Here is a 6,685-nt window from a genome sequence, read left to right on the forward strand (position 1 = left end):
AAATGCAACAACTACAAGGACAAACATAAACAACATTTCAAGAAGACAAGAAAGACATATGATACATCCTCATTGACGAGATGAGCTTCATAGGGCCAAAGCTACTACTAAAAGTAGACTCTAGGCTACGTTAAGCCTTTCCCCACTGATAGCATGTATACTTTGGTGGAGTATCTATAATTCTAATTGGTGACCCTACACAAGTACCACATGTGATGGAAAAACCTATCTACACATCACATTCAAATACCAAAACAATATGATACCAATTTACAATAATTTTCACCTTACAAACAATGTTTTCTCAATAAGATGAAACTCCAACACAAGCACAATTTCATCAAACATTGCAAAACATACAAAATACACAACCAACATAAGAATATAAACAACTTTTAATGACACAAACAAACAAATTACAACAAGTGAAAAAGAATAATTTGACAAATCAATGCACCTATTTGCTACCGATGATTTAGTAAGACTACAAAATAGAAAAATGTTGAAATTACTAAATCGTCCAATTGCAATAAGTAGTACTACAACAACTAGAAACAAAACAAATATTGAATCGAATGACGAGAAATTTGAAAAACAAGTGCTACTATGCAAAAGCCAACAAATCATGCTCACAACCAACATATGGACACAAGTATGTTTTGTAAATGGAGCTTTTAGAAAAGTCATTGATATTGTTTATAGTCCTAGCTCCAAACCACTAGATGTTCTAATGTATGTTGTAGCATTAATTTATAATTATAGTGGGCCACCATAGAATCAAGATGACCCAAAAAGTGTACCAACAATACTTGTATCACTAGGTAATCGCAGGCAAATACCACTCAAAATGGCATGGGCTATTACCATACACAAATCCCAAGGTCTAATACTACAAAGAACAACAATCAATATTGGAAACATAGAAAGACAAGGATTGACATTTACAACTATATCCAGTGTTAAATCATTAAATGGTCTTCGCATTCAAACAACTTTTTCCTTTGAGTGATATTCTAAAATTAAAACAATCTATACACAATTATAAGAAAATGAGAGAAAGCTTGATTGCAACAATTGTCCTAAGAAATCAAGGCATGCAATTCTGAGTCTAATCTCTCTCACGTGCTATCTTCAAATTTTCATGACGCATTGATATCACTTTTTCAAATGTTTATATCAGTAGAAATTTGTTCCAAGGCATGACAAATTCATCTATGAAAAGAATATCGAAAATGATGAATACATACTAGTGACTGACATCAACTGCACTCTAATCCTCACCTGAAGTATGTTTATTTGATATAATTTATATTACAAAATCTCATACAAAATATAAATTTAACTCTCTTGAAAATTTCATTTTACAAAAGTAAGGTCCAATGGATGTCAAGGACATCTTCAAAAGATTGACATCAGTAACAAATAAGACATCTCAACAGTCAACACAAATGTTCTCAATGTAATCGATTTCTTAAGTTAAATCACTTTCATAAATTCTAAGAACATTTTATATTGTAAAAACATATTTGCACAATTTAGATTTCTAAATTAATTTGCATCAATTAGTATTTTGATCTTTATACATGAAAATAATTTCATTTACGTTACAAATAATTATCACAAATAAATACAATTTTTTACATTGTAAGATTTCTACCCTCCTATAAATTAATCAAATATATTTCACCCTCTCTATAATCGTTGCACCTTGATTTGGTGCAAGTGCTAGTTTTATCGAGCCCACACTTTACTCAAATATGTTAACGGTCCTTGGTCTGCTAGTGAAGTTGAAAGGTTCTAAATGAGCCCACGAGGGATCAAGTCCTTGTTGATCATAAGAGATAAGACCGGGATTCCCAGATGAAGGATGGATACCCCTCAGACTTTGACTCTTAACTGAAGGGGATCCCTTGGGAATGCCTATCTCCAACCAAAAAAAAGGAAAAGAAAGAAAGTTGTGATCTTTTAAAGTCATATTTTTCCTGGGTGCATGACTGTGATAGTGGGCGTGAGAAACCTGTCAGGTGTTGTTTAACTATAGTCGCTGAAGCTTAAAGGGGGTCGTAGAGTTAGTACTGGCCATTTTTATACTTATCGTGTTACCAACTGAGTTTAACTGAAGGTCATTTGATTTGAAGATTTCTTGGAGGCATTTGCTAGGCATTCAAAATAGAGTTCATATGTGGGTATAAAAATACATCAAAATATAGACAACGTTCTGTTAATGGCATTCAAATTATTCCGAGGCAGTAACTATATGCTAGCAAACCAAATATATATACAAATCCAGTACCAGCACAACAAACATGCTAGCATTAAAGTCAGTATATCACTCGAAAACTGAAACTACAGAAGTTATAAGTTACCAAACCAAACTATGTGCCTATTAGAAAATGTGTGCAATATGACAGATTAGATATGTACAAATACATGCAGTGAACCATAATATAAATGATCAAACATATACATGAAAAATGACTTGTAGTATCTCCCAAAGGAGCAATGCTTTTGAAGGTGGTTGATTGTGAAGGAAAAATCAAGGATGCAAAATTCATTTCTAAAATCTTCATTGAGTCTATAGAGATGATGGGTCCTCAAACTATTGTCCAAATCATTATGAACAATACAAAAAATTGTAGGGAGCTATAAATGCTTTGGTTGAGGAAACATATGCACACATTTTATAGACACTATCTACTGTACACTGCCTTAACTTGGTGATACAAGAACCTAGCATTCAAATAGAGTGGATGAAAGGTATGTACGTTGACTAATCATCAAATGTCATAAGTCATTTTCAAGACTTTCTCGAATTTAAAATTATTGAAGGAAAAATTAATAAAATTATTTAATTTATTTTAAATTTTATTATGCCATGTTTACTTTTTATTTGGTAAGTGCTGTCAAAAGGAGTAGCTCCCTTCATTAAAATAGTCAAGAATTTTTTTAGAACCATGTGCATAATGTACTTAATGCCATCTACAAATTCATAGGTCCTATCTATTTGGACGAGGGAGCACTGATCCCCATCGCAAATGCCCCTAAATTCCTATTCTCTAGACCTTGTCTAAAGAGTACCAAAGCCTACTCATCCACCTATTTTCTATTTATTGCATTGGCATCAAAAATGCCCACAATGGACCCAACCATTGGCAAAATTGCAATAGACAAAAAAGATTCCTTGACCGTGTCCATATTGTCTCTGATGAGTAGGTGATGAGGAAACATTGTTCCCCAGAATGTCACCCCCATAATCTGGATGACATTGAAGAAGAAAATCTCATAAACCAGACCCAAAACCTCTAGATTGATATACTATTCAAGTAAAAGTTTAATGTTTATAAAGTTTGCATTACTAATTCTACCAAAGGCATATTTCATTGCTTCTTCAATTAGATATGTGTGTCTATTTTTAACCCCAGTTTCTCTTAACCCATCAATTAACAGGGAAGCACCAAGAAAGGGCCAGCCTTAAACCACACACACTAAGCAACATATTAAGCATAGAGAATGTCAACAAGTGTTTAACACTTTTACACTACATTCATGTAGTCAAGCTACTCGAAGGTCATAAATGTATTCTTATTCTAATTGATTTATACCTTCTTTTCTTCTACCTTTTGATTGATCAAACTAATTTGTTTTCCTTTTGGGGCTTTTTATGTCCTTTAATGAAACGAGGTTTTGTCCACACTCTGAGGGCTATATTTTGATTGTACGATGCTCATATGTCCAATATTTTCCATTTCGAATAAGGTGGTCAATGTTTGCATTGTAAGAGAAATTGCAGTGTTTACTCATAGCTCGTGTGTTGCTATTATGAAATGTTTTTCATTGTAGGGTAATTTCTTTGTAGAGGGACAAAACCATTCAGGTGTAGTAGTCATCCATGGACACTTCAAAATAGACTGTGGATAGAGATTGAAGCCATCAGTTCCATTAGATTCAAATTCAAACTAATTTAATATGTTTAGTTTAAAATAGATGATAGGAATATTAAAGAATGTTATTTATTGAGTGAAAAATAAATTAGCATGGATAAATGTAATACTTTTTACTATAAGTGTGGAAATGATATCTCAACAATTGGTGGTTTGGATGTGTAACATGTAGAAAATTTACTAAAATATTCTTAGGGCTACTTTGATATTGTATTTTAACATTGTAATATTATATTATTATTATTTAAAATATTGGCTAAAGATATTTAAAAAGGTATAATGTTGGTGATGATTATGGTGTCATGGTTATGCAAACATACTTTTCATATTAACATGACATGATCATGATTATGGTTATTTGGTGGTGATTTCAGCTGGTGTTAGGAGGTTGTCGATTATCACCTTGATTCTTAGTTGGTTCCTTGATCATGGTACTTGAGTATGGACACATTTGGCAAATCAAATTAGATGTTGATTTGGTGTTTGACTCATTTGGTCTACAAGATTATTCTTTTTGATATTTGAGTTTGAAACATACTAATGTGATGATGAGTTTGCATGTTTTAGTGGTTGACCTATGTGTTATGCAGATGTAGGGGTTGATCACCTATTTAGTTACAATGGGATGATTCAATTGTGGATTGTTTATGTCCACCAAGTTTGATTCATTGTGGTGCATACTTTGTTAGTTAGCCTTGTTTGTGTCCCTTTGTACATTGGTATGTTTGTTTTGAGATGAGAGGATTGATGATGTTTATAGTACTTAGCTAAATGATGTTGGGACATGTAGAATGTGGTTTATCACAATGTAATGATAGCTTGCTTATTCATTAGGTACAATTTTTAGTGGGAGATTTTGACAATGATGAGTTAGTGATGTAGGATTGATTCCTTATTGGTGGTGTGTTAGTGGTTGTATGTATCTTCTTGGCTTGGAGATCATGGTGACACTCGATATTATTGAATTTTTAATTGTATGTGTTTAGACCTAGATGATCTTCATTTAGGAGATGGTTGTCATGATATCATGTGTGACTGGGTATCACGAGTCAATGGGAGTTATTGTCAGTGATGTGGATTCACCATTAGATGGTGTATGATCTTCTTAGTGTGCAAATGTTTTGAGGAGTCCTTAGATCCTTTTATTGCAAAAGGTTCTTTCATATTTTCAGGTACACTAGTAGGAGATGGTTATCTTCATGTGATTGGAGATGTTTATAGGTGATGCTTGGTTTAGAGTACGTTTATTATTATGTCACAGTTTACTCTTGATTATCAGTTTAGAGTTTGGCATGAAATTTCTCTTGAGACCATGAATTGTTCACTTAGAGTATGTGATTGCCTAAGAGGATATGGTTAGATCATATTGTAATGTTTATGAGCCTAATTTCTAGGTTGGTTGTGACATTGATATTGATGGTTCTCTTTATATTGAGTTTATGATCATTTTCTCGATTACTTCATAATAGTGCTATGTTACATTTGGAGTTTGGCATGGATTGATTGGTTACAAGTTGTAAAGGACCTGCATATTATTAAAATATTAAATTACATAATTACAAAAAATCTTCACATAATTACACATAATTAAGTAAAACACTTTATCAATTAATCCAATATGCTCAATATACAAAACCGGTTACATAAAGTTGTAACTTGACAACATTGTTTAATACAACTCAACACAATATATGAATTACATGAGCCAAAAGATTTGCAATTTATAAGAAAATTACTTATGGTTACAAAAGACCTCAAAGTCAAATACAATGAATTATATGATACAAAGTTGAATATCATCCTGATAGGGACTCTCAACATCTATCTCCCATGCTTACATCACGAGCGAGAACACTGCTGGAGCACTTTACCACCCAACCACGAAGCATTTACACTTCCCCAGAGTTCTTCCTGACATGAAGAACCACCAACCCTACATGAAGAAGTCTAGCGACTCAAAAATAACAGGGGATGGAATCTAGTGCAACTTAGTGTATCTAAAATCTATGATGCTATTGCATTGACACTAAGATATGGAAGAGAGTGAAAATATAATGATTCACTTAGCAAGTATATACTAAGAAATCAATAGAACTTTGGCCAAAGATCTTTTAGGGCCAACTACTGACAGATGAGTTAAAGCGGAGACTTAGATCTCTCTGGAAACTTACCCTTCTCTTTTGATCCATATTCGACACCCATCGAATGCACACAAAATAATACACTCCAATAGCACAACAATGCACATACAAGATCATAAGTCACACAAGGATTACCAAAAACTCGCAACATTTACATGAGAATGCATGTCGTACAAGTTATTACAAGAGCAATCAAGACCTTACAAGTGCCTACTTAAGCATACAAGTATTGATCCATGCAATATCCAAATGCCAATTACTCACAAAATACAAGACAACTGTACACACAATTAATCTTACATATCAAACAAAGAGTCTTATATAAGCATATAGTAAATAGCGGTACAAAAATTCTCATGGAAGCACCCAAGTTCCTATGACACATGTACAAGATCATTCATGTACATATACTTGACTAGTCATGTTCACTTGTCTCCTTAAGATTATTGATAAGAAACTTCAATGACAATACACGAAAAGATATCCCTATCACCAAGTCAAGACTCATTAAAATCATATCAACTTGATATCATAAAAGATAATTTGTAATTAGTACCTTATGAAATACATCCAAATACTTAGATAAACATCTTTATGCAAAAT

This window comes from Cryptomeria japonica, chromosome 6 (assembly GCF_030272615.1).
Source record: "Cryptomeria japonica chromosome 6, Sugi_1.0, whole genome shotgun sequence".
NCBI classification, from domain to species: domain Eukaryota; kingdom Viridiplantae; phylum Streptophyta; class Pinopsida; order Cupressales; family Cupressaceae; genus Cryptomeria; species Cryptomeria japonica.